Here is a 10828-nt window from a genome sequence, read left to right as displayed (position 1 = left end):
TAAAAGAAGATTGTAAACTCATTGTCTGAAGTTTGGGGCTTTCTGAAATCCTGAGGAACTAAGCCTTTATAAGGTGCGCTTCTAGATCTCTCAATTGTGGAGAAAGCGTTAAAATAATGCAGCACCACAAGAACTATAGGGGTGTGTGGATACAAGTTGGTATAACAAAACAGCATTTTATTACCCCTATGCACATCTTGCCCCTCTGTCTCCTTCTCCCCCATTCCCGCTCTCATAACTTCACATCTCAAGCAGAAGTTTGAATTAAACAGCAATGTATGTGCTCATATATGCACAATGCAGAGAATTTGTGCAGAGTGCATTGCTGGAAGCTTCTAAAGGGATGCTCTTCCAGGCTTTCTAAAGTAGGTTGCTAAAAGCTCAGTACTGTAATAAAAAAAAACAACCAATCAACCACCACAGAACATCTAGCACCCTTGTGTAATCTATTATGACAACAATTCCTGGAATGTAATTGCAGCCTTTTGTTTGCACCAGAAGAGACACCAGGGAGACATAAGCCGTCATTTTGTATAATTCTTCGCCCTCTAGTGGTAGAAAGGGATGCAACAGCCAGAATAATTTGAGAATGCAGATAGACGTCACATCACAAAGTGGATACAGGCAGGGATAATGAAGATAGGAGCATTTCTCTTTAGCAACAGGTAGACAAAAATAAATATTTTGAGAAGGGTGCCTTCTGCAGGACATTAACACTCAAGCCACAGTGAGGATAGAACATCTGATTTTAATGAAGTGACACAAACCAGAATGACACACGAGAACAAAGCAGAATTTTGACAACCCTTTCCTCTGCAGAACCTGAGCACTGCTCTTCCAACAGCACTTACCTGGAATGTAAAAGTTATAATGGTCATTATGGCAAGGAAAAGTCAAGCCAGAAGCTTCACATATAAAATCAGAAGCTAGTGTTTCCCCATAATTTCCAATAGAAGAGATCCTCTTATTTCCGAATTAAAACAGGAGATTCTCTTTATTTGCCAGTGTTTTATTTGTGAGTAACAGAAGGAGTTACTCACAATCCTCTGCATTTCTGAATATGTCCCAGATCCATGCTTGCCTAATAGCTGGAAATTTACAAGCCCAAAACAATGATTCATCACATGTATATAGTGAATTAAGGGGAGATGGCAAATAGCCCAAGATTACTCAGTGAGCTTCATGGTTTGGTGAGGATTTAAGAGTTGTGTTCAACTAAGTTTTACTCGTTGAAATGAACACGACCAGGTTAGTCTACTCTGAGTAAAATGTAGTTGAATACCACTCTGAAGCTAAAGCTCCCCAGCCTGGTATGAGACTTAAGTACAGAGAATGAGATGCCTGAGTACAGCTTTTAAAGTTCAAAGACACTCTTGGGACAGATCCTAAGGGTTGCAACTTTGAGGGAATGATGTCGGCCACCTTTACAGAGGAGTTCCAAAACTGCACACAAGGGCTCCCTGTGCCAAGGTGGCCTGATAGTTTAGCACTCCATGAACAAAGGTAACCAAAACTAATACGCTACCTGTGGAATAACAGAGTGCAGAGCTCAAGCTACTCCATGCCTACAGGAGATGAAGGCCCAGTTTAGCAACACAAAAGAACACAATTTTCTCCCCTTGAGGCCAGAAAGCAATTTGGAAAGCATGCCAATAGTTGCAGTTCTCATGTTCAGGCTTGGAATACTTGTACTGACAGGTTTTTATTATTCCATCAGTTGGTCCCAGTCCAATGAGCACCCCAGATAGTCAGGCACTGAAGCCTTCCCTATCTCTGTTTTCAGGCCTCCAGACGCCTTACCTGGTGAACTGCTGCCCACCAAGCAGTTGCAGCAATTCCCCATTGTGAGAATTAATCAGCAACCTTAAACGAGGCGATAATCCCAACGCCTATTCTGTATACTCAAAACGTATTTGCTGCTGGCTGATTTACTCTTTAAGTTACACCAAGTTTATTTTGAAATGTAAGTAAGAAGACAATCCAAGTCATGTTTCAAAATGACAGGGACAGTGGCTTCTGCTAAGTATGGAATATTAGGACAAATTATTAAAGCAGGCATATTTCAAGCACTGAGCTTCCACTGATGAGAGGCACAATGGCTTGCTAATTAATAAAAACAAGAACACACAGAGGGACCAATAAGGCAGGTGACAATGCACAAATGAGATCTGGTGTCCCTAGTCAATCTTTTTCCCTCTCCAAGGCCTACTGTACAATGGAAATATACAATTTGTATCTCTGGCATATGGCCTAATACGCAACAGGTCCCCCTGCATGCCTCTAAGGTAGATCTCAAATAAGTCATACTTACCTACGAGAATCCTTTTCTGTACTGTTTTTGGTCCATCAGTACCTACAAGAAATATTTGATAGTCACTGTCATGGTGTCATTTTTAATATGATCAAAGTTCATTGTACAAGAAGATGTTTCTAAACTTTTAAATGAAATGGTTAATAGATCAGCTACAGGCATATTAGAACTCTGCTTCGCTATTTAGCATGACGATTCTTGGAATTTTAAAAGGGCCCACCCTGGTATCAAGAATTGTCAGGAAACAAACAGACTTCATATCACAGGATGGTTGCTTGCATCTTTCAGACACACCATATCTAGCAATGGTGGCCCTATAACAATTTAAACAGCTACAGAATTTAAACAGTGTGACAAATCAATGGCACACACCCAGGACCAAGTAGAATGTGGAAGTTAGAGACTAAGTTAGAAACCACAAGCAGTATGTCTATGTCCTTTAATTTAATTTATTAGTGTCCCTGCGCCACTGGTTTAGCGCAGTGCGTGGGGACTCGCTGAGCAGGCGGCTCAGTTCAGGGGTGGTTCGTGGGCCGGTTAAAAGGCCACCGTGGGCTGCTTCCGGCCCATGGGCTTTAGGTTGCCGAACCCTGGTCTACAGATCATAGATAACCAAGCTGATGCCCTGCAGATGTTGTTGGACTCCCAACTCCCATCAGTGCCAACCAGCATGGCCAAAGGCCAGGAATGATGTGAGCTGATGGTCAGAACAGCATCTGGAGAACACCATGTTGTCTATCCCTGGGCTACATGATAAAGAGGGTAGGGGGGAAAGGGAAAGTAAGAAAAAGTTTGCTGATCGTGAAGCCATGGAATCTACATTACAATCTTTAGATGGAATATGGGAGGAGGTAGCAGACATTCAAATGATGTTATGTCAGGCACTATGCAAGTTTCAGGTTGAACCAAAGGCTGCTGAGATGAATGAACACATAATGGCTGCCTGTCTCCTCCCTCCCTCAATTTTTGGGAATATAAAATCCAGCAGTTACTCAGTTTTGCCTCCGCCCTTAATTAGACACTTGACAGAACATAATGCAGTCTGGGTTTTCTCTGCATGTCGCAACAGATCTGTATGCAGTATCATACATGACCATCAAGCTGCTGCTAGAATGCTCACACCTGTTACTGCACAGGGCAGACCCCAAAAAAGAGGCTGCCAGGTTTTCATCTAGGGCAAGGTCAGGCTAGCTGGTACAAGGCAGGACCACAGCAGGCCCAGCTACGCAGCAACCATTTCCCAGCCCATGGGCTTTACACCAAGCAGCAAATACTCATTTTGGTGTGTTTTCACAACAAATGTCTTACCTCAAGGGGGAAAAAAATGCAGTACTTCCAAAATGGTAGTCAACTTGTCCAAATATAAATAGCTTTTATCTTGGGGATGGTTCCACTACTACATATAAAGAAAGTTGCAGTATGAGAAAAGCATGAACATTGGCAAAAATATTTACCTTTTAGGTATTAAAGCACCAATAATAAAAAGTACAGTATACAGATTGTTTCCTTTCCATTACCAAGGGTGAATACTCACTCAGTATTCTAAAACAGGCTTCCTCAATCTCGGCCCTCCAGGTGTTTTTGGCCTACAACTCCCATGATCCCCAGCTAGCAGGACCAGTGGTCAGAGATGATGGGAATTGTAGTCTCAAAACATCTGAAGGGCCGAGGTTGAGGAAGCCTGTTCTAAAGTATATTTGGGTCCACCTGAGTGCCAGGATTCGTCTGAGAGGGAAGCACTTTATGTAATCTGGATCCATTAAAAGTAGCTTGGTCCTTCCCATAATAGGTTATCATTTCTCCAATGAATATCAAATATTGAATATTATAATTTAAGAATTACTTGCATACATAATTCCCACTGTCTTGCTTTCTCAACTGGATTTTTACCCTCTAAGTATCTTCTAGCAAGTTCAAAACCTCTTACTTCCCCTAAAATTTGGCTTCTGCCAGAAGACCAAAGACAGAAAGGTGGAGCAAGTGGTACGACCCAATTCCCAGCCACACCACCCAACTCCCTTTACTTTCCAAGTACTCAATTTCTACAATCTCCCTGTTATCTGGAGCCATGGGACTTCCCACCTACTCTGCTGCATTTTCTCAAGTCCCCTTCTTAAAACCTTTATTCCAGAGAGAGTCATCACTGACTCCATGTTGTATTTCCTTTTTAGCTCCCTTAATAGCGCTCTTTCAGGTAAGTCATCACTGCACCCAAAATCAAGTAAAGCAGACAGACCCATACATAATTACATGTTCCAATAAAGATTTCACCTTCACCATCCCAGGCAGTAATGCTTCTGAGTCCCAGCTGCTGGAAACCATAGGAGTGCTCCTGTGCTCAGGTCTGGTTTGCAGGTTTCCCACAGGCATCTTGCTGGCCACTGCGAGAACAGGATGTTGGACCAGATGGGCCACTGGGCCCAATCTTTTTACATTCTTACCCACAAGAGCAGAAGATCTACATGCTGCCACTAATCAATCTACCAGAGGCAAGGCAGTCTTGCTGAAAGTTCACCCCTGTGAAGTAAACTTCCGTGTACTGTTAACTGTAGGAGTAATGCAATGAAGAAAAGACTATTTTGGCGGCGGGGGGGGAAGGAGATAATATTAATTTACTGCATTTATACCCCTTTTCTCCAACAAGGAATTCGAAGTGGCATGCATGGCTCTCCCCCTTCTCACCCAATCCCCACGACAACCCTGCGAGGTAGTTTAGGCTGGGCTGAGAGAGGTAGCGTCCGGCCCCGCTAGGGCCACCCCAGGTGAGCATAACGGCCGTGTGCGGAATTCGAACCCAGGTCCTGGTCCGGGACACCCTGACTATTTAGTAAGGCTCAGCTCTTGCTAGCAGCCCCGTCCACGTCCTATGGAGAAGCGCGTGGAGAGAAAAGGGGAGGCCGCACACCCCGCCCTCCCCCCCCCCGCTGCCTCGAGAGCCCCGCCGCCCGCGCAAGGCAAACCTTCCACCAGACCCTCCTGCAGCCGAAAGCGCACGCGCGCGCACAACTCACGCGGAACCGGAACTCAGGCCACGGCTCGAGGGCGGAAGCGATCCGCAGGAAGCAAGGGGCTCCCGTTCTAGGACTCACTCCAACTCTGTGACCCTCGCTTCCCCGGCTCCGAGGTTCACGCCTAAAGCTATAGAGCGCCCTCTCGGGGTCGGAATGGAATCCTACCGTCGTGAGTTCCAAGGCCGGCCTCTGAACGGGGCTGTTTCAAAGGCGCTTACCTTTCAAGACAGAAATGGCTAAAAAATACAAATTGCAGCTACCCTTCGTGCAGCTCAGGGCACTCCGATGTAAGCCCTAAATTCTTGTGGGGGCTTATATTCCCAGATACATTGTGTACAGGATTGCACCCCAAAGGCCAATAATCGACATTTCCTTTTGCAGGAACAGGAGACCGTGGACCAAGTTACCTGGCTGAAATAAGGGAAACCTCTGTTGTAGGAAGTTTTTGATTCAGGACTTCCAGGCAACTGTCAAAGACAGTTAAAAGATCGGACTAGATTACTCAGCCTGATGGGCGGGGTATAAATAATAAAATTATTATCATTATTATTATTATTACGCAACATCTGTGAAATCTCGCTGTGAAATCCATTGTGCGACTATGTGCTTTTCATTGTGCAACAACATTCTGCCAGTGTAACAAATAGGTCACTAAGTGGACTTAGTGCTACATTGGGTACAACCCGCTGAGTTCAGTGGGGCTTCATCCCAGGTTAAATGGTTACAGGATTTCAGCCTTAAAAGATGGTGTGTGTCTGCAGGCATTTTTTAGTCACATGGTCAAATGGCTTTTCAGAATACAGTGGTACCTCTGGTTATCTACTTAATTCGTTCCAGAGGTCCGTTCTTAACCTGAAACTGTTCTGAACCTGAAGCACCACTTTAGCTAATGGGGCCTCCTGCTGCTGCTGCGCTGCTGCTGCACAATTTCTGTTCTCGTCCTGAAGCAAAGTTCTTAACCCAAGGTAATATTTCTGGGTTAGTGGAGTCTGTAACCTGAAGCGTATGTAACCCGAGGTAGCACTGTACAGAGAGAATGCAGCTCTCAGTGGTGCCAGTGTGATTTTAACGTGAAAGGACAGCTGCTACAACGCTCAGTATCCTTACCTGGAAGTAAATTCTGCTGAACTCAAGGAGGGCACACCTTTGAATAAAAGTATTTAGGATTGGGCTGCAAACTGACAATCTGTTCATGAGCAATCTGTTCATGACATAACTGGGTTTGGATTGATTGATTTGGGTTCGATTCCAGCTCTAGGAGAGGCACAGCAGTTGCCCTTAGCTCTGGGGTGGGGGGAAGCTGACAAGTAGTTTGTGGATAGTGCCGTGTTAGCCCTGTAGCCCAATTTAAATGTAAGTAGGTCAGCATTAGGGAATTGTAGATAACAGCTCCAGTAAATGCTAGTTTTTGTGTGGTATGAAGAAACCTGGCTATCTCTGCGTCGTGAGAAATGAAAATAAAAATAAATCCAGCTGATTTCAACGATGTCTTTAAATAGTTTTTTTATTTTTAAGGGAGTGTTTCAGTAAATTTGCATATGTTTGATTGCAACTGATTCAAACACATTTGTATTTCACATCCCCTTCCAGAAAAAAAATAATCAAATTTGTTCAAATCAACCCCTTGGTGCTAACTGCATTTAATTCCTCTTAGCTCCTTTGACTCCCTCCAGATGTAATGCTTTCTCTTGATGCCAACATTTCTTCCATGAATATTATTGAGTGCAGACCTCTTGCTTGCCTCCTCTCCTAGGTCTAGGCCAACAACTAATCAGGTTCCAACATTCCCTAAGGGCTAATAAGAGTTGGTATTTCCTGAAAATAGCTCTGAACCTCAGGAATGGGATGTGTAAACATTGGTCGAGGCTTTGAGATTTCTTTGCAGCGATTGCTAGATCGATATTCTACTGATTGCAAATTTTGAGAAGCGGGACTTTGTTTTAAGATATCATTACACGAAGCCTTATATTAACGTAATTTGGTAACATCATGGAATTTGACCTAAATAATTTCTCTGTTTAGCATGTATGCAGATCATCAACTCTGCCAACATGACTGCTCCTTTTTGCTTTGCCTGATCTTTGCCTTTCAAAGATCCTAAGGCTGCAATTCTAAACTTGCTTATTGGATACAAACCACATTGAGCTCAATGGGATGGACTTCTGAGCATACATGCATAGGATTGCAGACTTATAATGCAATCCTATGTACTGTGTTCTATGCTCTGGGACTCGTTTCTGAGTATACAGGCAAAGGATGGGGCTGCACAAGACTCAAATGCTTCTGGAGGCATATATGGCTTGACTCAGTCTGAGATATTAGACCTCATAACCCCATCTGTGCCTCCATTGCATGATGTGGTGATTCCCCAGAGCCCATGTCTGTGTGTATCTGTCAGATATAGTCAACCACAAATCCTTGAACTCTCAGCACAACCATATCCTCCAGCTTCTTGGCAAGCCTGTCTGATTTCAGCAAGTCATCCTTTTTTATTTTTAAACTAAGCTCTGCCCAGCACAACTGCCTGCCTAGCAGTGGAGACAACAAGCTGGGATAGCCATCCTGAACTGTGTGGACATTGTTGCCCTGGAAGGAAATTGTTCCCTAAGACTAGGTGATGCCAATTTTCATTGAAGATGTGTGGGCAGGCAGGGGTAGAATTATGTGGCACACGACACGGAGGGGCATTGTGCCACTCTGGGGTCCCCGCAATAATTAATGGATGCATTTATACTCATAAAATTTAAGGCAGCTTACAAACCAGCATTTCCAATTTTAAAAACCATTCATGTGAAAAGAGGGCAATAAAATAAGTTATGCAATATAAATCAGCAGCCCTTTCAAAAGGTGCAGTGCTACCAGTGAAATATGCAAAGCCACAGTCAACCATGTGCTTCACCTAGAATGCGTGGATGTGCTTGTGTGGATGTGTCTGTGTGTGTCTGTCTGTCTGTCTGTCTGTCTGTCTGCCAGTCTGCCTGTCTGCCTGCCTTTCCGCCTACCTCCTCCTCTTGAACCTTCCTTCTGAACCCACTCCCCCATCAGAATTATGGGCATTTTCTAGTAGCTAATAAAAAGTAGACAAACCCATAAGAGCTGCTTCAATAAATGGTTTATTAACAACGGGTGAATGCATGCCTGTGAACTTTGCACAATTAACTATTCCAGATGTGCCTTTTAAATCTGCAATTGCCACGGTATCAAAATGTGATATGCAAGTTCGGCATTGATTTACCTTGATAATAATAGCCCAGTTGCTTAGGAAAGTTTTATAATGTCTGGTATTTACAGACCATGCAACGATAATTTCCCATAGATTTTGCAGTAGGGGAAATAAGAGGGCATCTCATCTTCTGAAATGATACTTTGATAGAGAGAAAGTTAAAGAGGCACTACATCCGGGGAGGCCACACCTCCCCATCTCCCACTGTTTAACCCATATTGCCAGCTACTGATGTAAGCAGCAAACAGGCATGGGTCAACACAAAGGAGGATTCCTCTAGTGATGCAGTAAGGCTCACAGGCTTCATAAGGCAATATAGGACCAGAACAGCACTGGGTATCTTTGCTGGCCCCAGGTCCTTCATCCCCAACCCCAACCCCATCTAGATCTAGGCCTGAAAGACCAAGAAAAAGTGTGAGTGCATGGAGGGTAAGTTGTAAGCAAGCATACTTTATGACACTGCACAACACCATTGCTGATCTCTGAGTACACCTGTGTGGCGTTTGCCTCCTAGGATGGGTCATAAGGAAAGGGTTAAAATAGGTGTGATGTGATTGGCCAGTGAGAATGCAAGGGGGGAATAAAAGTTAGAGTGGGAGGTTTTGAAAGTCAGTTTGGTTTGGGAGTTGAGAGTTGAGGTTTGCGAGTTGAAGAAGGAAGAGGGAGGTGTAGGTGTGGGTTGGTAGAGTTGTATTGTGAGAGAATGAGAGGAATTGTTAGGTGGAGTCAGATAGATAGTTGGAATAATCAGTTTGGAGTTGTTAGTAACTAAGAATAAGAAACTGACAAGAGAAAAATTAACTGAAACCATAAGCTTGTTCCTGCATTTAAAAATAAACTTGATTGTTTGTTTATGTTAACAACTGACTGGACTCCGTGTGTCCCTGTGAGATACGGGGTGGTGGCAGCGGAAAAAGCAATCGCAGTGGCGGCACAGGGTCAATAGACCGTCAAACGTCCGGGGGGCCCTGTGTATGATCACCATAACCTGTTATGGCATCATCCTTGGCTTCCAGTTTCCCAACTTTGTGGCGCTGGAGCCAACATGAGATAGCATTGACTCTGGTCTTAAACCAACGTATGTGTGTGTGTGTTTTAAAAAGTCATCAAATATAGGCTGTGCGATATAGAAACAACAATAGCTCTGCTCCATTTATGATTTATGCAAATCGTATTCCATTCACAGCTGAAAATGTCTGCTCAAATACCTTCCTCCTCCACATAGGACAATGGGGATTTACTCTGTACATGTTGTCATTCATTCTCCCCCCCCCCCCCCGCCCGCCTTCCCTGAGAAAAATATGCTCGGTCTATTAAATGTGTGTGGAAGAAAGATATGAAAAGAAAGCAGAATTTTGTGGCTGCGTGTTCTGCCTTTCTATTGACCTTTCTCAGACCACACAAAGCAGCTGAGGGGAAAACTCTGAAGCAATGACTTGTCTCCCTGAGAGACAGTTGGCATTCTCGGTGGGCGTTTCAAGAACTAAAGTCTTTTTTTTTTACAGAAAACTTGGACAGTCATTTTTGCAGTTACAGTATGAAATGTTCCCTCTTTCGGATGGCAGAAAGGGCAATGGAAAACTGCAATGGAAAAATAGTCTAAATTATCTATGAGGTGACTTGCAACACATTAAAATAATACAAAAGGCAGCCTAGAATATCTGCCCTGTTTGCACCTGCAGTTCCAGGAGAAACTGGAGACAAGACAAAAATTGGAGCTTTTGGAGTTTTTCTTTTTGCAGGGGTGGGGAAGCATGTTCCCTGCAGCTGTTCCTTCTCTGGCTGAAGGTCAGGGACAGGTTGGTCTCTCCCTTGCCATGACCTTAATCTTGGAAGGCAGAGAGTGTAGCCTCCCAAAGCTCCTTGTGCCTCTGATAGAAGCAAAGGCCAGAGCTCACTTTCCCTCAGTCCTAAACACTTCCCATGAGAGAAAGCCATTTTCATGCAAAGAAATCTGGGCTTCTCTTGTAGAGAGTTTTCGGATACATCTGCAAAACAACGGTTCCCTGTTAATTGTCATTTCTTGATTACTGTCCAACATGAGATATTCACTCACCTGTACAAGCATACAACACATGCCTGTATGGACTTTCAGGAAAGGGCCAGGCCTCAGATGGACTCATCCACCCCTTACAATCCATACAGCTACAAAAATGAGCCCTGGGGTAGTCCATTCTGCAAGAGATTCCTACTCACACCGTGGGTCCCAGAGAGGACACATGCCAGGAAAAAAATGCACCAACCTCCATGGTCCCACATACATTTCTGAGTGGGCGAGGGAGA

At 44.1% G+C, this 10828-nt stretch overlaps 1 long non-coding RNA gene across 3 annotated transcripts; it reads right to left on the bottom strand.

Annotated features, from left to right (window-relative positions):
- Positions 1–730: 730 nt before the first annotated feature.
- On the bottom strand, positions 731–5265 carry LOC308471444. Of its 3 annotated transcripts, none has more exons than XR_013982965.1 (4): positions 4583–5265; positions 3620–3707; positions 1526–2353; positions 731–851 (listed from the first exon to the last, which is right to left on the bottom strand). It is a non-coding gene; the product is annotated as an uncharacterized lncRNA (long non-coding RNA). The 3 variants fall into 3 exon arrangements; XR_013982966.1 differs by having other exon boundaries at positions 2312–2353; positions 4583–5256; XR_013982967.1 differs by having other exon boundaries at positions 731–2353; positions 4583–5249.
- Positions 5266–10828: the final 5563 nt, after the last annotated feature.

This window comes from Podarcis pityusensis, assembly GCF_964106645.2.
Source record: "Podarcis pityusensis genome assembly, chromosome: 2".
Classification (NCBI taxonomy): domain Eukaryota; kingdom Metazoa; phylum Chordata; class Lepidosauria; order Squamata; family Lacertidae; genus Podarcis; species Podarcis pityusensis.
The sequence above is the reverse complement of the archived record's forward strand: the minus strand, read 5'-3'. Positions and strand labels throughout refer to the sequence as shown.